Source organism: Canis lupus, unplaced genomic scaffold, assembly GCF_011100685.1.
Source record: "Canis lupus familiaris isolate Mischka breed German Shepherd unplaced genomic scaffold, alternate assembly UU_Cfam_GSD_1.0 chrUn_S477H638, whole genome shotgun sequence".
Taxonomy (NCBI): Eukaryota; Metazoa; Chordata; class Mammalia; order Carnivora; family Canidae; genus Canis; species Canis lupus.
The window spans coordinates 16,668-40,357 of record NW_023331410.1 but is presented as its reverse complement, the minus strand read 5'-3'; the positions used below and the strand labels follow the sequence as shown (position 1 = coordinate 40,357).

Sequence of the window (23,690 nt, the reverse complement as noted above, 5' to 3'; positions counted from 1 at the left end):
GCTGCCTCTGAAGAAGAACACTCACTGGAGAAATTTTTCATGCACAAGCTAATTCACATATGGCAGAATAATATTTTGGGCTAGTGACCAATGCTACTTTTTCCTCCTAGAATTTCCCTCCTTTTCAAGTCACTCAATCGGAGCAGATGGTTGGTCAGTACTCACTGTCCAGGGAAGGAATGAAGATAAAAGCTGATTTTTTTTTTAGTCTGTAGGAAGAAAGGGGATCAGGATGCAAACAAAATGGTTTGGCCAGAAACACACATGGGAAAGGAGCAAAGATGGGGATGGAAGAGGAGTTGGAGGTTCTAGGAGAGATATGTCTGCTCAGAGCTTCCCATACAGACAAGCAGACATAAAGCCAAGCGCAGCAGGCAATTCCCAGACCCCAAATCTGGTGTTGAAGCCTCAGGGAGCCCCAGGGCTGGGCTCTCAGGATGATGTTTGTCTAGTGACATATGACTCAATGCCCAACTGACCACACATACGTACCCAAGCACAGGCACATGCATACACACATACACACATGCACACACAGGCACGCACACACTGGGGTATTTTATGAGGTTCTAGAATTATGTGGCACAATTTTCCAGGTAGGTAGAAATTTCAGAAAGCTTGATGGACTGGAGGCTTCATGTAATAACCACAGTGATAGGAAATATAATTATCTTCCTTACACCAAGTTACAGCCTAAAAGATACACACATTACCATCGACCCGGCACCTGCTGCTTCCATTCCAGCATCTGCCTTTCTCCAGATGTCCTAGGAATCAAGAGCCTGGTCCAACCTCTCCAATCCTAAACCCCTAAGACTGAGATGGAGAATCTGACAAATCCAACAGCCCCGTGCATGTTTCCCACAGTCCAGGGGGACATAAGGGCCCCAGAGGTGCTCTGGCCTACCATCATCTCTGATTGGCACACAATGGGAAATGGCTACTTACTTGACCTTTAGGCTCGCCAGCATGGTCTTGTCGATCCTGCCGAGAGAAAAGCAAAGTCTGCGGTCAGTGCTGAGGCTGAAGGCTCCCCCAACCCATCTGCAGGGAAGGTCCCTGGGCCAGTCCAGATTACCAAACCAACAGGGTCCTGCAGGGGACAGTCCCTACATAGGGGAGCTCTCCTCCAGCCCAGAAAGGGAGGGAGCCATGCATAACCCCATGAGCCAGGTACTGTTATTCTTCCCATTTTAGAGATATGGATAACATCACTGGCCCAGCCAGAATCCAGGTTCTGACTCCACACCCAGAAATCCCAAGCACTGTGTATATAGCATCTCCTTTCATTACCCCCACTCCTCAAGAGAACTCTGCAAACCAGCTTCATCAGTCACTAGCAGTTAAACATTCAACACATTGATATTTCCTAGGCTTCTGCTTTAGAAAGATGCCAGCACCAGGGACCCTCCTATCCTGGAAGCTGCCAGTCCATGCGAGGCGACAGACCCCACTCCTGAGACAGAACCCAAAAGCAGACTCCATGGTGCATGGGCAAGTGGGATCTGTCATGCATGCAGCTCAGAGCAAGGAAGATCACATTTACAGCAGACTGTCCTGGCAGCCAGCTCCTCCACCCCAGCCTGCACCCACCCTTGCTGGAAGACAAGGCAGTGCTGCTAAGCTTCTATTTTTACCCTCTGCATATGTCAGCCCTTATGGCTGGTAAAAGAGGCCCCTTCCTCTCTCGAGAGATAGAAAGGTGGGCTAGATTCCCACTTGTCAGTGTCTCCTCTTATTTAGGGGTCATAACCACCAATGTCACGATCACCACCATGTCATCAACACCACTGCTGTCACAATCACCATCAGTGTCACCACACCCCATGTCACCATCACCGTCATCAGTGTCCCACCACCATCAGTGTCCCCACGACCGCCTGTGTCACCACCACCGCCTGTCACCATCACCTTCACTGTCACCACCACCACGATGTCAACAGTATTGTCACCATCACCATCAGTGTCACCACACCCCATGTCACCACATCATTCAGTACCCCCCCACCACCACCTGTGTCACCACCACCTTCAGTGTCACCCACCACCACGTACGTCATCATGACCATGAGTACAAAATCCAGGATGCTTGAAAACCCTGGAAAGATCGTTCAGCCACCCCATGCAGTCAGCCAGCTTCGCCACAGGCTTCCTATCCAGGCGACTACTAGGGCAAACACAAGGACAGGAGCAGTGTCAGGGGCCACATAGGGAGGACACAGAGAGCTGCCCCAGTAATCGCAGAGTCAGGCACCAACCCCTTGAGCTGGGAGGTGGGATCCTTTTGCTCTGAGTAAACTCTCAGCACCTCTGATCCCAGTTCCCAGCAGCAAAACAAGCCATACCCTAAGGCTCCTGCCCCAGGTCCCTCCCAGCTTCTTCCCCACTGCATCCTAGGCCCCTTTCCATGGAGCCTCCACAACCTGTCCTCAAAGGTCTCATAGGGCCCCTGATCCCTCTGGCATGCAGGTGGTACTCCTCTCCCATTCAGCCCCCAAATGGGGGGTAGGGTGAATCCAGAAGGGAGATCTCCACATTCTATTATAATATTTGTAGCCGAAAGCTACCTAATTGTAACTCCTAACAATAAGCTCTTACATTTTACATCTTCTCAAGGAATCTCTTTTAATTCTTACAACATCCTTACGTTGTGTATAAGGTGGAAATCCCCTACATGGGGAAACTGAGAGCCAGAGAGGGGAAGTATCCTGTCTGAGTTCCTCAATGAGTCAAGGTGGAGTCAGTACTAGAACCGGGCCCTCTGGTGTGGCACCCTCTCAACCCAACCAGCACACCACACGGTGGCGCTGTGGGTCACAGCAACCCTGGCCCAGCACCCACATCCACACCTACCCAACGCTCTGTCCACAGGGTTTCCACGCTGGGGTGTGGCCCTGGGAGGCCAGGGCTGCTGGCCTCAGCTACATTGACACAAAACACAGAGCAGAGCCTGCAACACTGGGCTTTTCTCTTTTTAGAAGCCAAACCCCCTAGGTTCTCTGGGCCCCTTCCAACTCCCCACCACCCACCTGCCCCATGCCATTCCCTCTCCTCACCTTGTCTACCCCAGATGCTACTGGTCATCCACCCTGGCATCCAATGGAGCTCCTAGAACACCAGCCCTCAAGACGCTGTCCACCACCTGGAGTGGACCAGGGCTCTAGCTATCTGCACGTCAGTCTCAGATCATCTCCAGACAATGCCTACTCTAACCCTCCAACCCCACCAGGAAGCCCTGCTGTCTCCTCAAACTCAATGAGCCCCTAACCAAATGCCTGTCCTGGACAAAACGTCACTCAGTCATCCTAGAAGCACGTATTGCGCATGTGCAATGCGCCACACACAGTTCCTCGGTCTGTTCCATGCCTCCTGAGAAGCATGGCTCTCAGAGGAAACTCTCTCATGGCCTGGACCTTGCCCTGTAGCGATCCCAGTCAGCCTGACTGGGAAGCAGACAAGGTATTTCGAACCGAGAGCCCACACTCAGGACAGCAACTCCTTGACCCGGGCATCAGAGACGGTCTGTGAGCAGGCACCAGGCCACACTATGCCAGCCCTAGCACGATCTCCTCCTCACTCTCCCCATCTGCCAAGCATGGAGCACCCACAATCCTTCCTGCCGCAGGATGGGTGGCAAAGTGCCTTCAGAGAGAAGGGAAGGGCAGTCAGACACTGCACCCACACAGAAGCATAACCGGCCAGAGGGGCAGAGCCCGCCCACCCCACCCCCCAGCCCCTGTGCAACCCCCAGTCAGCCACCAGCCTCCACACCAGGGCACCCCCTGCAGCAGTGGGAACCTCTTCTTTGACAACACCCCAGATCCAGAAGCTAAAAGGAAACCGATAATGAAAACCACTAGACCCCGTTCCCCAACAGAGGAGAAGCTGCCAGCAGCTGGGAGCCAGAGACAAGTCTTTGACCTCAGTCTCCCCATTTTCTGGCCCCCTGGGGAGAAAGAGCCTCTCCCTTGTCCCACACAGAAGCTCAGTGGCGGGCAGCCCCGGTGGCTCAGCGGTTTAGTACCGCCTGCAGCCTGGGGTGTGATCCTGGAGACCCGGGATCGAGTCCCACATCGGGCTCCCTGCATGGAGCCTGCTTCTCCCTCCGCCTGTGTCTCTGCCTCTCTCTTCGCTCTCTCTGAATTAATGAATAAATAAAATCTTTAAAAAAAAAAAAAAAAAAAAGCTCAGTGGCAAAAAGTGGCCCCAAGGGCCAGGCAAGAAACTAGAGCACAAAGCCAACTGCGCAGGCTTGGACAGAGCTAGGATTGGCTGCCGTGGGTGGGGCGGGGGGAGGGACCTCAGGAGACAGGTCTGCCCCTCCCCTCACAGGTCACCCCCACAGAGGAGGCAGCCCAAAGGTGCAGTGGGCCACAGAAGCCCCCAAAGTCACATACAGAGACGACACAGACAGGAGCATGGCACACATGCAAAGACAAGAGAGCCCACAAAGCTACAAAAGAACAGAGCTGCAGCCTACCTTCTTGGAAATCCAGAGTACACACATGCTCACATCCATAACACATCCATAACACACCTACCCGGCCAGGCACACACTTCATACACGGCCGCACAGACTGGCAGCTGCAGACAAGCCACACACACACCCACAATCATCACAGAGGCACCTCACATACATGGGAACATGACACAGACACACACATTCAACCACAGCCACGCAGTCTTGCGCACACCTAGATCGTACTCCAGGGACAATGAGAAGAAACTTAGTGTCTGATACCCCACCATCTCCATCCAGCCCTGGCATCTGAAATGCCACCCTACCCACCCAGGCACAACCCAAGCCTGCCACTCTTGCGCTCCCACGGGCAGCCCACAGTAGATCCAAGACTTCCCAGAGAGATTCACTCCCATCCCTTCAACTGCCCCCCCTCTGTTACCTACCATCCAAAGCCCCCAAAGGAGACGCTGCGTTTCCTGCCAAACATGGTTGTGGCCGCGGGCCCCACGTCCTAGTGATGTCTCAGGAGCTGTTGACAAAAGGGCTGTGGTGCAGCTGGGTCAGTGGGGCCACAGGCTTAGGGCGGGACGCCCAGTGTAGCACCTCCCCCATCGCTTGTCCCCCAACCCCAGCACTTCCTGTGGGTGAGGCCGCAGGGTTGGGGGTGTGCCCTGCCCTCCAGGAGGCAAGGAGACAACAGGGGAGTCTGTAGAGGGCAGTTTCCCCACGCCCAGAGGAACCCACAGCTCCGGAAGGCGTTCGGGTAGCAGATTGCACCATAGCCCGAGTTGGCAGCTGGGTCGCACAGAGCCCTGGCTTCCCAGAACCCAAAGGAAGGTGGAGGATTCTCACAAGAGTGCCTGTGAGGAAGAGAAAGAGCCTGCTGGAAGGCTCAGGAGGCTTGCACACAAGCCCTTCATACTCACTCCCTAGGGCTGCCTTCCTGCGCCACCTTGGCTCAGCACACACCAGCTAAATCAGCCCCACTCCTATACACTTGCAGACATAAGTCCACACACACTCCCAGCAGCATGGAGGCACACACACGTGTGCATATATATACAAGCACAGGACCCACAGATGCACACAGGTATGTTCATATAAGTGTCCTTAGACACCCACATACACACGCATGCAAACACTGCACATTAATATGCTAGTTCATACAAACCTCGATGGAGACACCTGCACACAGACCTCGTGTCCATGTAACTCCCCAGAAGACAGGCTCGTGCATGGATGCAGACCCATGTGCACACACCCAGGCACACGCTTAGACTGTACACATGCCCACAAGGTGCATTCACACATACACATGCACAAGCACAGATCCCAGGTCAGCAATGTCACACTTCTCGCTGGCAGGAGTGGAGGTAGGAGAGTGGCACGTGTGTGGAAGTGTGTTTCTTTCCTGCTGGAACTCAAGGCTAGCCCTTGTCTCTATATGCACCCGTGCTGACCATCCCAGATATACAGTAGGTACTCACTAATGACAGCCCAAGGACAGGCATGGCACATGTGCTAGCAGGGCACCAGGCCCATACCCTGCCCCAAGCAGTGAAGAAAGGGAAACAGAGCTGCCATGGCCCTTCTCAATGGCCCACCCTCCCCACGGTTTTCCTGTTTGGGGCCCAATGCCACTCTGAGCATCAGACATGTGCTGTGGTACCAGAAGGCCACCCCCAGGTCATGGACAAAGGGCACAGGCATTTCTATTTTCTTGACTCCTCCATAGAGGGAAGGCTATGGGCCACAGGTGCAGTTTCATGGCCCGGCCCAGTTCTGATCTGTGAGTGGCAAGTGTGGGGTCTTTTTCTCTAAGGCAGCTGGCCTCTCAGCAGGAGCATGGTGGTCCTTGGTTCAGCCACATCCTCCACCCCACCTTCACCAGGAAAGGAAGGATGGTGTGGCCCACCCTCTGGGGTTGCGTCAGACCACTAGCTTCCCACTAGATGTCCCCCTCCACACCCAGACGTCTTCCCACACTGCACCCACCCCACATCCAGGGGAGGCTCAGCAAACAGCATGGACGCCTTGGGTCCTGCCTGCCCTGCATCTGTTTGGTCTCCCTCTGAGTAAAACAGCTCTGTGCTCCATCCACCCCCAGAGGGAGCATCTTGCCAGCCTGGCTGACCAGGGCACCCACCCTGCTGGCCACAGTGACTAGCTCAGGAGTGGGCAGGAGAACTCAGCAGACCTCACTCCCAGAGCTAAGGGCCAGATATATATCCATTATCCCTAAATCCAACATGAGTTGGATTTCTCCCACTCTCCATTGAGGAAGTCTAAGATAAAGAGCTTGGTGGGTGTAAGAGTACAGTGGAGAAAAGCCCACTCAGCCTGCTCCGTCATCACACCAACTCCAATTCCAGGCCAAGCACTGTACTAAGTACAGACAGCACCAGGTGAGAGCCCAGGCCTGGATGCCATGCAGGTTACTAATAACACAATTCTTATTGCAAATTACTTACTTTTTTATCAATTAGAGAGAGTTCATAGTGAACCCATCACTGGAGCACATCATCTGACATTCTTTCATGTGGGAGAGTATGAAGTGAGGTTATACCAACAAGCTTGGGCACTTCCAACCACCCATCATCTAGTCTTATCTGTACACACACACAACCATGCTTTCATGAGATCCAACATCTTATTCCAGGGGAAGAGGCAGCTGAGAGCTGCTCTCATGCAGGCCCTCATAGTCTACAGACACACTCAGGTGAATACCGAGGGAAGAGGCCACAACCCAGTAGGGATGCAGGCCCAGGCCCAGCCCCAAGCATCTGGAGGTCAGCAGGGTGGCCCAGAGACCAGACAGGCAGGAGTTTCAGGTCCTTAGTTTCCCTGTCTGTAAAACGGACAGACAGGAGCATTTCAAGGCTCCAGCTGCTGCCACCTGGAGGCTGGATTCTCCCACCAGGGGTTCTGTTCTCTTGCATGGTAACCACAAAAGATGGAGTAATGGATGCAGACCCCTGGCCAAGGGGTAGCAATGGCCTGGCGGCATCAGCAGGAAGAGACATGGAACCCACAGCATCCTGAACATCCTTGAAGCAACTAAGATCCAGGAACCTTGGAGAGTCCAGATGGACCCACGCCCTTCTTAGTCCTCAGAGTAAGGGCCCACAGAGACAGAAGGGATGATCCCAGATGACTTATATTTTACTCTCTGAGCTCTAGAGGGATGTGAGAACCATTTAGAGCACCTTCCACTCTCCCTTCCACAGCTCCAGGCTCCTGAGTTTTAGAGCCGTGTGACCCCCAGCAAGTAACCTGACCTGAGGCCTCAGTTTCCTCCTCTGTAATATGATGGCTGCCACCACACTCACAAGATTGCAAATGAATGTGAATACTCAGGACAGGCTCCATGCCATAATGGAAGTCGTTCTAACTATCACCTGCTACAATCCCACCCCCTCCATGGTCCCGCTCAGCTCCCCGTCGCCCCTGCTCTGACCCCTCAGTTCCTTTTCTACGAGGGGTCCACGCACTCTCTGGGAAAGACTGTGAGTCAGAGAAAAGAGAACCACTTTGTAAGCTAGGCCCAGCCCTCCCACCCCCACCAAGCACAGCCCAGCTTCCTCCCAGACCTCCGCTGACTCAGATGGCCAAGCAGTCAGAATGGAGACCAAAACAAGCCATGGGGACAGGGGAGCCAAGGGCAGTGCCTCTATCTGGGAGTTTACGATGGGTGGCACTGACCTAACCACTTCGCTCCTTTCAGTGTCACACCACCTCTGAGATGGTACCACTGTTACCCTCATTTTACAGATGAGGACACTGAGGCACAGAGAGGTCAAGGAACTTGACAAAATTTGCCCAGCACAATGGTGGCAGAATTAGGTCGGATTCCAGAAACCAAGTTATCAGTCATTGTTCTATATGATAATCTGCACTGACAAATGCCCATCACCAGGTCAAACCTGCCCCACTAACTCTGGAACCTACACAAAGGCCCAATTCATGCAGTGCCCATTTTACAGACAGGGAAACTAAGGACCTGAAAGCAAAGCACAGCTCAACAGCTAAGAGAAACCAAGGATGAAGTCAGAAAGAGCCTCCACCAGGCAAGAGAGACTCCTCCTCTCCTGAGATTGCTCCTTCCCCTTCCATGGAGCCAACTTGGGGTCACCAGGTCACAAGGCTCTGGTTTCCCTGGGGGAGGCCTGTGGGTGTTTCTGGTCCAGCTGAGGGACAAGTTCCCACCAGAACTTGGAACTAGGGGACAGAGCTCCAGGGGACCCACCCAGCTCCCCAGGCTTTAGATAAACGTGGAGCTGAGAACACGGGCTAGGACCAGAGGAGGAAGAAGCTCAAGCCCCTGCCAATAGCCCCTGCACTGTGTCTATAGGCCCCTGGGGGCAGGAGGAAGGGAGCAGCAATGTGGTTTCCCCTACTTCGATAGCTCTGTCTTCACAGCCACTAGTGGGAGCTGAAGGAGGAGACAAGCATGGAGAGGAGCTGCTATGGGAAGCTCAGAAAACAGATGCCCCTGGAGAAACAGGCACTAGATCATTTGGCCTAGATCCTCCCCTGCTCCACACAGCAGGAGCTGGCACCAGTAGGGACCAGGTGGGGCTCAGCTCTCCTCCCACCTTGACCACTGAACCACCCTCAGCAGGCCACATACTCTTTTGGGACTTCAGCTGACCTTTCCTCAAAGGGGAGGCTACATTCACCCCTGCTTCCTTCATAAGCCAAGTGCGGACACAAGACAGTGGCAGAGAAGGACACTCTGATCTTCAGGAAAACAGGCTGCAATGGCATTCAGAGCCAGCAAACACTCATCAGTTAGAAATCCACACCTTGGGATGGAGATAAAATGAGGGTCTAACACCTGCACTGTGATTTACTGTGCACTGATCACTTCCCCCACACACACTATCTCAAGGGCCAGACTGAATTTCCCATTGCACAAGTTCTGAAAGCAAGACGATGACAAAAGATTGCAAGAGCAGTGCTAGTGCAAAAAGCAGACTCCAAGAGTAGGCCCCTGAGTCAAGACTGTTGGGTTTATTCTGATCTGCTCAGTATTGCCAGGCTACCAAAAGAACTGCTAGCAACGTGTGGCTAAAGACTAAAAAGCTATCAAATTGGGACACCTGGGTGGCTCAGTGGTTAAGTGTCTGCCTTTGGCTCCAGTCGTGATCCCAGGGTCCTGGGATCAAGTCCCGGATCAGACTCCCAAAGGGGAGTCTGCTTCTCCCTCTGCCTATGTCTCTGCTTCTCTCTCTGTGTCTCTCATGCATAAATAAATATAATCTTTAAAAAGAAACAAACAAACAAACCTGGACAATGGTACAAGGATAGAAGGAAACAGGACTCCCATCGTTAAGGTAGCTATTTGGCAACATCTATCAAAATTTTAAGTGCAAGGGCAGCCCTGGTGGCCCAGCCTACAGCCTTCAGCCTGGAGTGTGATCCTGGAGACCCAGGATCGAGTCCTACGTCAGGCTCCCTGCATGGAGCCTGCTTCTCCCTCTGTCTGTGTCTCTGCCTCTCTCTCTCTCTCTCTCTCTCTGTGTCTGTCATAAATAAATAAATAAAATCCTAAAAAAAAATTTTAAGTGCACATACCCTTTGTGCCAGAGTTTTGTCTTTAGAGATTTATTCCACATGTAAACTCATACATAGACAAGATCTATGCATATGCATGCTAATTACAACGTTGTTTGAAATAGCAAATACAAATAAATAAATAAAATATAAAAAATTAAAAAATAAAGCCATTCTCATTTAAAAAATAAATAAAGTTTTTTTTACTTATTTATTTATTCGTAGAGACACACAGAGAGAGAGAGGCAGAGACACAGGCAGAGGGAGAAGCAGGTCCCATGCAGGGAGCCCGACGTGGACTCCTGGGTCTTCAGGATCACACCCTGGGCGGCAGGCAGTGCCAAACTGCTGTGCCACTGGGGCTGCCCGCAGTGAATGAATCTTAAGCAGAGTCCACGCCAGCATGAGCTTGATCTCCACTTTAAGGTCGACCTGAGCCGAAATCAGGAGTCAGATGCTCAACTGACTGAGCCACCCAGGCACCCCTTAAATAAATAAATAAATTCTTATACGTGCCTCGACAATTTCTGGAATGGAACATAAGCAATGGTCCAAGCAAGACTAGTTACCTCGGAAGAATGGGGCTAGCATTGAAATTTGGAGGGAAGGGACTTTTCATTTTATGTCCTTTTGTACTGCTTGATTGATTGATTGATTTTTTTATTTTTACTTTTTTTTGCCACGAACATGTTACAAGTTAAAGAAAAAAAATGTTAAGTATATGAATGGAGGGCAGCCCGGGTGGCTCAGTAGTTTAGCGCCGCCTTCAGACCAGGGTGCGGTCCTGGAGACCTGGGATCAAGTACCATGTTGGGCTCCCTGCATGGAGCCTGCTTCTCCCTCTGCCTGTGTCTCTGCCTCTCTCTCTCTCTCTCTCTCTCTCTGTGTGTGTGTGTGTGTGTGTCTCTCATGAATAAATAAATAAAATATTTTTTAAAAAGTATATCAATGGAAAAATAAAACAAGCAAGAGCTGAAACAGTATCAACTACAAAGGCTCATTTCTTTAAAAACTTCTTAAGCTACTTGGAGCTCAAACAGTGCTCCCAGTCCTGGGACACCTCTTCTACTCTGAAGGGAAGTCGGTCTCTTTCCAGAAAGGGCAGGCAGCCCAGGATCTCTCTTTCACTGCCTGACTCCAAATGGTCCTTCTATCCACTCTTCTTTTAAGCAAAGAGCTTGTGCTTTAATCTTAAAACTCAAAGGTGGGGCACCTGGGTGGCACAGCGGTTAAGCGTCTTCCTTTGGCTCAAGGTGTGATCCCGGAATCCTGGGATTGAGCCCCACATAGGGCTCCCTACATGGAGCCTGCTTCTCTCTCTGCCTATGTCTCTGACTTTCTCTCTCTGTGCCTCTCTCTCATGAATAAATGAATAAAATCTTTAAAAAGAAAAAAAAAAGAAAACTCAAAAGAAACCAATATATAGCTTTGCTGGAGGAAATTTGACAACACAAATTAGAATCCTTATGTGCATGTCAAGGTGGCTTCTGCAGTAAACTTCAAGGCCTGTTTTTGGATCTCAGTGTTGGTTTTACATGGGTGTGTCAACTTTTTGAAATTCACCCATACACTTAAAATCTGTGCACTTTTCTGTATGTATATTATGCTTTCATAAAGAGGTTTGTTTCTTCATATGTATGCTTTTGACCTAGCAATTTTGTTCCCAATTCCACACCATCCCAAGAAGAAAAGAATCAGGGCTGTGTGTCAAGTTGTACTTTTGAGGGTCTCCAGCACAGTGTTGTCATAACTGTGAAACTATGAGAATGACCTAAATTACAGACAAGTTAAGTTCAAGAAAGATTGTGCCTCCTAACAACCAAGTGTATTCCAGCCAATATAAAGTAGTTGTAGGGCAGCCCCGGTGGCGCAGCGGTGTAGCGCCGCCTGCAGCCTGGGGTGTGATCCTGGAGACCCGGGATCGAGTCCCACATCGGGCTTCCTGCAGGGAGCCTGCTTCTCCCTCTGCCTGTGTCTCTGCCTCTCTCTTCGCTCTCTCTGAATGAATAAATAAATAAATCTTTAAAAATAAATAAATAAATAAATAAATAAATAAATAAATAAATAAATAAATAAATAAATAAAGTAGTTGTAGAAGTACATGTAATGACACGGGAAAACAGTTGCGGTATATTTCTGAATGGAATAAAACAAGCTAAATATTATGTTCCATGCCATATCATTCAAGGGGTGAGACTAAGGATCATGATTTTTTTACTTCTTTATGCTTTTTTAAATTTTCTCTTTTCTGAAATAAGCATGCAGTACTTCTATAATTAGAAAAAGCACAATAAAGGGGCATCTGGGTGGCTCAGTCAGCTAGGCGCCTGCCTTCAGCTCAGGTCATGATCCCAGTGTCCTAGGATCAAGCCCCACATCAGGCTTCTTGCTTAGCGGGGACCCTTCTTCTCCCTCTCCCTCTGCCTTTGCCTGCCACTCCCCCTGCTTATGCTCTGTCAAATACATAAATAATATCTTTAAAATAAAAAAAAGGAAAGAAAAAGAAAAGCACAATAAACCCTACTTAATGACAAATAAATTTTGCTAAAGGAGACCAGAAAGGGGACAAGCCCAGGTTTCCAAAGGCGCTGGGCATGAGAGTCACCTGGGGCTTAAAATAACCTTGGTTCAAACCCCAGCCCTGCTGCTTACTAGCAGTGTGACCCAGGGCAAGTCCCTCAACTTCTCTGTATCTCAGACCAGACACCCCATCTATAAAATGGAGACAATAAGAGTACCCACCTCAGAGGACTGCTGGGAGGGGTAAATAAGCTACTATGCATGAAGCCTTCAGAGGAGTGCCCGGCAGAGACCTACAGATGTGTCAGCCAGTGGTACTGCTCAAGTTCTGATTCCATCATTCTAGAGTGGGGCCCGGGAATCTGCACACTTAACAAATTCCCCTGGTGACTCTGGGCCAGTGAGAAATCCATGACAACAGTCCTGTTATCTTTGGTGGCCCTGGAACTATCTGAAGGAGATCTCAGTAAAGGAGATCACAGGGCCAGCTCTTCATGATCCCTCTGTCCAGTGGGGTCACTCCCAACCCTCCCCTACACCAGCAGAGCCTCTCCTGAATGGGCTGGAATGTGGGCATCAGCACCCTCTGCAGGCAATTTTGGGTAGTGCAAAGGAAGAAAAAGGGGTGGCTGGCTTGCATTTCTAGGATGGCAGCCGTACTGCCCCCTGGCATGAGGGATGGGGGCTGCGGGAATCCTAGGTCCTGCAGGAGATAAAGCCACAACTATCTCCTGGTGTCAGAACACATGGGTTCCAGTCCTGGTCTCACATCAAATATAGCTGAGGGGAAACCTACTCCAATGCCCTCTGCCTCCGTTTTCTTCATCTGTAAAGAATAACTGCACTCATTTCTCGAGAATCTCCCATGAACCAGTTATGTCATACCGCTTACTTTACTTAAGCCTTGCCACAACCATGTCCTCTCTCCCGGTGAGGAAATAGAGCCATAGAGAAATTAAGGAGCTTGCCCAAGGTCATAGCGCTGGCAGGTGCAAGGGGCAGAATTCAAACCCACAGGCCCTGCTTTTAATGAGCCTGCTGTTCCTATAGAGCATGAGGGAGGGACCAGATGGGAACTAGGGCTAGGCTGGGTTCCGGCAAACCAAGAGTCTTCCTGGGCCCCTGCTAACGCCAAGTGAGGAGCAGCCCCAACTGGGCCAAGAAAGCACACCCTGAGATACCTCCCCAGAGCCTGGCAAACTGGGCTGGGGAGAGATCCTTCTGTCAGATGAATAGTGACTCAGGTGGAAGCAGGTGGAGGATGAAGGAGAGGTAAGGAGCACCCCCAAACACTTTTAAAAAGCCCCACAGCTCAAACACAGCATGCTCAAGATGCACTTATCACGATTCTCCTGAATAAAAATGGGGGTCCTAGTGGGGTTTGCCCTCACAGGCCCAGAGGAATGCTGCTGGAGTCCCAGCCTTGGGACATCTCCATAAATGTTTGTCCCTTGCCTCTGTGAAGGGAACAGCGCTAACTCAGAAGGACACAACAAATAGAGACAGAAAAGGCCCTTTCCACTCAAGGCCCCCCTCTTCCCCACCCTTAAACAGCCTCCAAACAGTTAGGGTCCTCCTGTATCACAAACAGGCATGGGGGAGAAATCAGGGCTGGATCCTGCAGCATGGTGAAAACCCGGACCAACACCTCACTTGGGGATAGGGGACCTGTAGGTGAACTACAGTCACCGCTAAAGAAATAACCCAGTGGGGGTAGCTGGGTGGCTCAGTCTGTGAAGCATCTGCCTTTGGCTTAGGTCATGACCCTGGGGTCCTGGGATCCAGCCCTGCATCAGCAAGCAGTCTGCTCCTCCTTCTCCCTCTGCTGTTCCCCTGCTTGTGTGTGTGTGCACTCTCTCTCTCTCTGTCAAATAAATAAAATCTTAAAAAGGCAGGGGGAGGGGGGCTCAGTCGGTTAAGCGTCTGCCTTTGGCTCAGGTCATGATCTCAGGGTCCTGGGATACAGCCCCAGGACAGGCTCCCTGCTCAGCGGGCAGTCTGCTTCCCTCTCTCCCTCTGCACACCACTCTCCCTGCTTATACTCTCTCTCTCTGTGGAAATAAATGAAATGAAATGAAATGAAATGAAATGAAATGAAATGAAATGAAATGAAATGAAATGAGAAAGAAAGAAAGAAAGAAAGAAAGAAAGAAAGAAAGAAAGAAAGAAAGAAAGAAGCTAATGTTGTCCCCATTTTACAGATGGAAAAATTGGGGCACAAAGAGACTAAGTAATTTTCTCAAGGTCACATTCTTAGGAAGTAACTGTGGCAGGTTGACTGTATTTTCCAAAGACAGCAAAAAAAAAAAAAAAAAAAAAAAAAAAACAAAAACAAAAACAAAAAACAAAAAACAAAAAACAAAGACAGCCACACCATCCCACAATACATCCCCCATCCCACATGCTCATATTACCATGTGACACTGACACCCCTCTCCACTCTCTTCCACTAAGAGGTGGAATCTCTCTTCCCTCCTCCTAGATCTGTATGAACCTGTGACTGTGGCAGGAACAATGCTGCACCATCTCCAAGGATAAGTAAGAAAAACTAAAAAAAAAAAAAAGAAAGAAAGAAAAGAAAAACTAAAATAGCTTCTGCTGGCTCTTTCTTGGGATTCTTGCCCCTTCACCCAGCCCCAATGCTGTGAGGAAGCCCAAAGTAGCACACAGGGATGTGACAAGAAGACAGAGCACACGGTGAGGCCCATGTAGTAAGGAACTGAGTCCTCAAGCCAACAGCCAGCATTAAATGCCAGACACGAGCAACTTAGCCTTCAGACCAGCCCCACTTTGAGCCACCCGGATGATGACTGCTCTGCCCAAAGTACAGATTCCTGAGCAAAACAAATATCACCATTGTTTTAAGCCATAAGCTTCTGGGCAGTTTATTATGCAGAATAAAATAATCAGAACAGGGGCGCCTGGGTGGCTCAGCCGGCTATGCATCTTCCTTGAGCTCAGATCATGATGCCAGGGCCCTGCTCAGTGGGGAGTCTGCCTCTCCCTCTCCCTCTGCCCCTCGTCCCATTTGTAATTTCTTTCTCTCACTCTCTCCTCTCTCTCAAATAAGTAATAAATAAAATCCTTTCAAAATAAAATAAAATAACCAGAACAGCAATGGAGCCAGAACTAGAACCCAGCACGCTGGCCCCAGAGCCTGTGCCCCTGGCCATCCTACGATGGTCTCTGCTGTGTGAGAGACAGCAGAGAGGAGGATTTTAGAGCTACGGCCTTGAGTCAGACATATCTGCATATATTCATTCATTATTCATTAATTTAATAAGTGCCTATTTACTGCATCCTGGGATATTGTGATTTATAAGAAATATGTATTTGGCCTCTGTCTACAATTCCCAGCTCATAGCTCCCCAAACTCTTGGAATTTCGCAAGTGCTGAGAGTGATAAAGGTGTCTCATTATGTGAACAAGGTGATTTTTTTTAAAGATTGTATTTATTTATTCATGAGAGACAGAGAGAGGCAGAGACACAGGCAGAGGGAGAAGCAGGCTCCCCATGGGGAGCCTGATGTGGGCTAACCCCCAAGATCACATGCCCAGAGCCAAAGGCAGGCACTCAACCACTGAGCCACCCAGGCGCCCTGCCCCACAAAGGTGACTTTTTTTTCTTTTTTTTTTTAAGATTTATTTATTTATTCATTCAGAGAGAGAGAGGCAGAAACACAGGCGAGGGAGAAGCAGGCTCCATGCAGGAAGCCTGACATGGGACTCGATCCCAGGTCTCCAGGATCACACCCCAGGCTGCAGGTGGCGCCAAACCGCTGTGCCACCAGGGCTGCCCCAAAGGTGACTTTTTAAAGCACTAAGGGTTAGAGGCTGGTTGCCAAGAGAATCAATCACGTGATTAGAGGGCTAGCACTTTTAGTCCTATCCCCTAACCCCCAAAGAGGGTAGGGGGCTGGAGGGTGATTCAAAGGCCAATGGCTGATGACTTGACCAATGACTATGTAATGAAGCCTCCGTAAAAAGGCACAAGGACAGGGCTGGGAGCACTTCCATGTTGGTTGACCTGTGGAGGATGGGGAGAGTGGCGCTCTTGGAGACAGCATGGGCCCCACCCTGTCCCACACACTGCCCCCACACACCTCTTTCATCTGCCTGCTCCTGATTTACTTCCTTTCATAATAAATGGGTAATTTAGTAAGAAAAATGTTTCTTGGAGTTCTGTGAGCTGTTCCAGCAAATTACCCCAACCTGAAGAGGAGGTCCTGAGAAGCTCTGATTTATAGCCAGTTGATAAGAAGCACAGGTGGCAGCTTGGGCTTGACTAGCATCTGTTGGACTGAACCCTTTAACTGTGGAATGCGATGCTATCTCTGGGTGTAGATTGTGTCAGGATTGAGTTGAATGCTCAGACACCCCGTTGGTGTCCAAAAGTCGTTTTGTAACATATATGGGGAAACCTACACATCCATACACACACACACACACACACACACACACACACTGGATATTGGTCTCAGACCATCCCTACTGTGTTCCAGGCTCTGCTAGTGCTGAGGATACAATGGTGAACAAAATGGATTCCTGCCCCCCGGGGGGTAGGGGATGAACGATTAAAGAAGCATAACTTCATACCCATATTTACAACACGTTGATAGGATCCAAAAGGGCCTGGGTGGGTGCGGAGCCCTGTTTGGAGAGGGTGATCTGGGACAGCCACTCTCAAGGGGAGACTGCAAGAATGAGATGGTCCAGCTTTGTGAAGAGTGAACAGAACAGCAGCAAAAGTCAAGAACAGAGCTGGGTTACATCCCGGCTCCACTACTTACTAGCTGTGTGATCCTGTGGCACTGACTCAGCCTCTCTGAGCCTCTACTTCCTCATAAAATGGAGATGCTTTCAGAACCCACTTCATAGTATCGCTCTCAGGAGCCAATGAGCTAATACCTGCACAGTGAACAGTCCAGGATCTGGTGCAGGAAGAGCTCCATAAATATAAATGATTGTGGCAACAGGAATTACTTGAGGACAAGGGCCCCAGTGCAATGCCCAGAGCTCCAGAGACCACTCTGCTCCCTGCCAGAAACTGGGCTGGCCACAGCTACCCAGGAAGAGGACATGGATGGGAGGGATCAGAGCAGGAGGGGGGGGGGGGGCTTCCCACAGCTACACTGATACTCAGGCCTCTGAGGGAGGCAGGGATCAAGTGTATGGGGTGCACACATACTTCCCTGAAGCATGCTGACACATACAGCCAAGCTTCTGCCCACCTCCTGCAGCCGTGCCTGACTCATCTCCTCAATCTAGGGCTCACCCATCTGCCACCCTAGGTTCAGATCTCAAAGCATGGGGCTGGAAGTTGCACTGGTTATCCTTCCTAGGCCCTGCCCCAAAGGTAATGCGCACCCACACAGCCAGTGGGGAAGAAGCAACTTCCTCAAAACAGAAGGAGGTCCAGGGACAGGAAACTTGGAGAGACAGCAGAGCAGGGAAGGGCAGAAGACTAAGAAGCCCCAGGGCTGAGGAAATCCTGCTGGGGTCAGGTATCACCTGCCAGGAGACAGTCACACCCTTGAGGACTCTGGAGAGCGCCCAGTGTATGAACAACACACATACCAGAGGAAAGAACAGAAACACACAAGAATGCACACAGCAATGCACATGGGGACATACTCAGAGGACCCACACATACAAAGATGTGCAGCAACATGCCCACCACAGACACTTGTGCACATTCCACTGTGCCTGACTGCCCATCACTCCTCTCCTGCTCTTGCTCACTGCCAGTTATCTAATCAGCAAGGTCCCCAGGTGCCCATGCCTGCTGCCATCTGCTGACCCAGACCTGGCAGGGCCCAGCCAGCCTACCCAGCATAATCCAGGAAGGAGACTGCCAGCCCTGGATCTGAACTAGGGAAGGTGGTGGGAAACCAGGCGGCCCTGAGACCTTAATGTGGGCACAGCCAAGGGCTCAGCACACTCTGGTTTTAGGCCAAGTCCCCCAGAGCACACAACTCATCTTGATGTCCCATCTGCTGTGAGAGCCCCTATGACTGCTTTACATCTTGAGCAGGTGGAAAGGAATCCTCTCATAACTATACAGAAGCCCTGAAGGATTGTGGCAAACAGGAAAAAAAAAAAAAAAAACTATAGCATGGCAGGCTAAGATCAGAATGAAGCAGAACTTCGCACTAGAGAAGCACCAAAGCATTGAAAGAGAGGTATGGGCAAGACACCGTCATCTGGCTCCATAAAGAAGTCCTCTTTGGGGCACCTGGGTGGTCCAGTGGTTGAGCGTCTGCCTTCATCTCAGATGGTGATCCCGGGGTCCTGGGATCGAGTCCTGCATCCGGCTCCCCACAGGGAGCCTGCTTCTCCCTCTGCCCGTGTCTCTGCCTCTCTCTGTGTCTCTCAATGAATAAATAAATAAAATATTTTTTAAATAAATAAAGAAGACATACACATGGCCAACAAGCACATGCTGAGAAAATGCTCTGCATCACTTGCCATCAGGGAAATACAAATCAAAAGCACAATGAGATACCACCTCACACCAGTGAATGGTGAAAATTAACAAGACAGGAAACAACAAATGTTGGAGAGGATGCAGAGAAAGGAGAACCCTCTTGCACTGTTGGTGGGAATGTGAACTGGTACAGCCACTCTGGAAAACAGTGTGGAGGTTCCTCAAAGAGTTAAAAATAGAGCTAGCCTATGACCCAGCAATTGCACTAAGATACTGATGCAGTGAAAGACTGAGACACCTGCACCCCAATGTTTATAGCAGCAATGTCCACAATAGCCAAACTGTGGAAGGAGCCTCGGTGTCCATCACCTGATGAATGGATAAAGAAGATGTGGTCTCAAAAAAAAAAAAAAAGAAGAAGAAGATGTGGTCTCTATATACAATGGAATATTACTCAGCCATCAGAGAGGATGAATACCCACCGTTTGCTTTGATGTGGATGGAACTGGAGGGTATGATGCTGAGTGAAGTAGGTCAATCGGAGAAGGACAATCATACGGTTTCACTCATACGGGGATTATAAAAATAGTGAAAGGGATTATAGGGGAAGGAGAGAAAATGAGTGGGAAAAATTAGAGAGGGTGACAAAGCATGAGAGACTCCTATCTCTGGGAAATGAACAAGGGGTAGTAGAAGGAGAGGTAGGCAGGGGGGATGGAGGGATGGGGTGACTGGGTGATGGGCACTGAGGGGGGCAGTTGACGGGATGAGCACTTGGTGTTATACTATATGTTGAAAAATTAAACTCCAATAAAAAAATAATACAGGGGAGCCCTGGTGGCTCAGCAGTTTAATGCTGCCTACTTAGGCCTAATCAGCCTAGGGCGTGATCCTGGAGACCTAGGATCGAGTCCCACGTCGGGCTCCCTGCATGGAGCCTGCTTCTCCCTCTGCCTGTGTCTCTGCCTCTCTCTCTCTCTCTCTCTCTCTCTCTCTCTCTGTGTGTGTGTGTGTCTCACGAATAAATAAATAAAATATTTAATTAATAATAATAATATAAATAAATAAATAAATAAATCTTTAAAACATGTATCCTTCGGGCGCCTGAGTGGCTCAGTTGGTTAGGCATCTGCCTTACACTCAGGTCATGATTCTAGGGTCCTGGGATTGAGCTCCACATCAGGCTCCCCAGGGGAAGCCTGCTTCTGTCTGCATAAATCTCTGCCTCTCTGTCTCTCATGAATGAATAAACAAATAATAATAAAATAATAAAAATGCATCCTCATTCTGCTTTCCTCTTTCCTAATTTTTTTAAATAAGCTCTATACCCACCATGGAGCTTGAACTCACAATCCTGAGATCAAGAGTCCCATGCTTCACGGACTAAGTCAGCCAGCCACCTCCATGCTTTCCCCTTTCCCCTTCATGCCCTTTGCTGCACCCTTGTTTCCCAGATCACCTCCCAAATAAACCATCACACACAAGCCTTTCTCTCAGCTTCTGATTGTGGGAACACAGGTGGAGACACAGTGAGATGGCAGTGGGGCTGAGATACAAACCCAGGTCTGAGTAACAACAGAGCCCTTATGCTTAACCAGCTGCTGCCACCACCATCCATGCCGGGTCCCTTTTCTTCAAGAGTCAAGTCATTCTGAACCATGGTGGTTCAGCCACACTTGCTCCAGACAGAAACAGGGAGAAGAGGGTATTAGGGTGCCTGCAGCAGGAGGGTCATCTCTCTGGAAATTGAGCCACCTCCACCAAATTGGTTCAACACCCTGGGCTGAGCAGGAGTCCCAGCTAGATGTGCCCAGGCCCTACCCATGTTTGGCATCTGACTCTATCCAGAAACTTCTATGCCCTTCAGCTCCAGTCCCCCATTGCAAGCCCCAAACAGGGCCCCCCAAGGTCCCCCAAGGGCATCCCCACTCTTCAACATCTCGGAAAAGACAAGGGACCTCAGGTAGCTTCTTGAAGCCTGAACAGCCAGATCTAGCAGACACCCACACTGCCCCACCCCTGGACTCAGAAAACCCAACACACCTGCCTGGAGATGAGGACAGAGCCTCTCCCAACTCCTGCCCAAGTCGCAAAGATGTGATGAGACTTTCCTGGGGGAATCACTCCTGGGACCTCACAGCCCTGAGTCACTCCCAGCCTCCCCACACAACCCCACTCCTACCATCCCCCGCCCCCTCCACTGTTTGAATCCTCCTTAACCCACAGCAAAGGGTGGGGGTTCTTCCCTCTGCCTGGGGAACTGAGGCCTGTGGGGCTTAAGGTAAAGCCACAGGGTCACAGAGCAGGAAAAGAACCCAAGAGCTCTGGCACCCAGCCCAGAACAACCCTATTATTCCCCAGGGAGGCTGCTCTGAAGGGGGCCACTCACCAGAGGCAGCATTCAGAGCCCAAACCCCACTTGCATATAAATGCCCTTCAGTGTGTTAAGAAGGGTATATAAAGAGCTACAGGAAACAGATGAGGAAGAAGGATGCCCCCCCCCCCCCCAGCTTCCTGGTCCAGACACGCAGCATCTGGTGTGGACTCTACAGAGTCCTGAGGTCTCCTGAACACAGATCGGCCCTCGACCCCCACCCAAGACTGGCTCTCCCACACCCACTCACCCAGGGCCTCCAGCAATGAGCACCAGGCTGGTGGCTGGCCCTACCCCTGAGGTCCACTAAGGCCTCTCTGCCAGCACCCCGCCATCCTAGCTCCCCTCTCCGCAACAGGCACAGGTTGGAACGACGATGGGGTGGGGTTTATGCCCTTTGGGGGAAAAAAAAACCACTAACCCAGACGAGCCACACAGTCCTCCTGGGGTTCCTGGCTGTTTTCTTCTGCCACCACCTGTAAACAACCGCACCTCTGACCTCCACCTCTGTCAGCTTCTCTAGCCAAAGACTCTGGCAGGGGCTGAGCAACGTCTCACTCAGGCACACGCACCCGCATACGCGGCGGTGTGTGCGCAATGCCCCACCCGCATGGATCGCTAAGGACAGTCACCCCATCTCCCAAACAGATCCCATTCCGCCCAAGTGCCCTGTGGAATCGCAGCTCAGAGCTCACACACGTACGGGGCTGCATTTCTCTTTGCAAACACACGCATTTACACTCACAAACACACACCCCGACTCCACGTTCGGTCCCACCCAGGATTCGCGCCCTGATCCAGGCTGTTGATGGCATCACCGCCCGGCCCCGGACCCACTGACCTTCTCCGACGCGCGGCGCCCAGAGCTCACTCCTCGACGTGGACAGACTGTCAACAGTCAGCGGCCGCAGCTCCCCCCGCCCGTGCGCCCGCAGCGGCGGCGTCCTCGCGTCTCCATCCGGACCGAGCCCCCTCCCGCGGCGGGCTTCCCCCGCTGCCCGCCCAGCCGCGTGCGCCGTCACTGGGGCGCGCACAGGCGCACGGCCGGCCCCGGCCGCGAACGCACAACTGCTCTCTCCGCCCCCCGCCCGCCGGCACCTGGCGGGCGCGCCCCCGCCCCCCCGCCCCCGCCCCCCCCCCCCCGCCCCCCCCGCCCCCGCCCCGCCCCCCCCCCCCCCCCCCCGCCCCCGAGCCGCCCCCCCCGCGCCGCCCCGCCCCCGCCCCCGCCCGCTCGCACTGCCCGGGTCCCCGCGTGTCCGGCCGGGCTCGCCCAGCGCCGCCGCCGCGCAGCTGCCCGAGGGGGTGGGAGGGGGTGGGGTGGGGGTGGGGGAGCGCGGCGGGGCCCGAGCGCCGAGCCCCCAGCGGGGAAGCGCTCGTCGCCGGCGCTGGGAAACTGCCCGAGGCGGCTCCTCGGGAACAAAGGCGCGAGGCGGGGCAGGCGCGCGCCCAAGGGACCCGCGGGAGAGGAGGGAACAGCCCACCGGCCCACAGAAGTTTCTGGAGGATGGGGCCCCGGGCAGTGGGGAAGGAGGTGCGGAAAGATCCCGGGGTTCCTGGTCTATGGAGGCGGACGCTCCGGGGCTCTCCCCGGCTCTGCGTGGGGTGGGCCCAGGGAGGAGGTGCTGTGGTGAGGAGGAGGCCTCTAGCACTGCCAAACCCCGAAACTGCCCCACTTTGTACCTAGCAGCGTGGGGCTCCCTTCGTCCACTCCGCGGACTTCCTCCCAGCTTCCGCCAAGCCAAGGATGCTCCTGAATTTGAAGGGGTCCTCTGGCAGCCTTTGGGATGCCTAGTCTTTTCCTTGTAACATGCTCTCCAGGCGGCCTCCGGGATGAGAAGCTCACTCCCTCGGGGGCAGCACATGCCGTCCTCGGGCAAATCTAAGTGCTAAAAAGCCATTGCTTGGCTTCATGGAAATCTGTCTCGCCTGTTGACCACAACATCACTCTGCTCTGGCCACCATGGCTTTCTGCTTCTAGAATGCACTTAGGGCCTTGTCCTTGCTGGGCCCGGACCCGCTCTTCTTTTCCATCCCATCTCCTGTGTCCCCTTACCCCTTCCACCACCAGCAGCTTCTCCATATGCCTGCCCCCGTGTGTCCTTCAGGACTCACCTCAAATGTCCCCTTCTCAGAGAGGCCTTCCACCTCATCCAAAGTCCTCTTCCCCCACACACACACGTCACCCTTTCTCCATGCCCTGTTTTAGCACCTTCGGCACACTGATGGTCCTAGGAACTTCTCTCGTCTGTGTGTCTATGGTCCTTCTTTCCTGGTAGAGTATGTGCCCCATGGAAGCAGAATCCTTGTCTGCCTACAATGAGGCCCTGCAACACCAAGGCCTGACCCAGAGC

The 23,690-nt window shown here is 51.7% G+C and overlaps 1 long non-coding RNA gene across 1 annotated transcript; it reads right to left on the bottom strand.

The window, feature by feature from the left end:
* Positions 1-920: 920 nt before the first annotated feature.
* Positions 921-22,355, bottom strand: LOC119879239. Its single transcript, XR_005387396.1, has 3 exons — positions 22,181-22,355; positions 4,906-5,322; positions 921-984 (listed from the first exon to the last, which is right to left on the bottom strand). It is a non-coding gene; the product is annotated as an uncharacterized LOC119879239 (long non-coding RNA).
* Between the last annotated feature and the right edge of the window lie 1,335 nt (positions 22,356-23,690).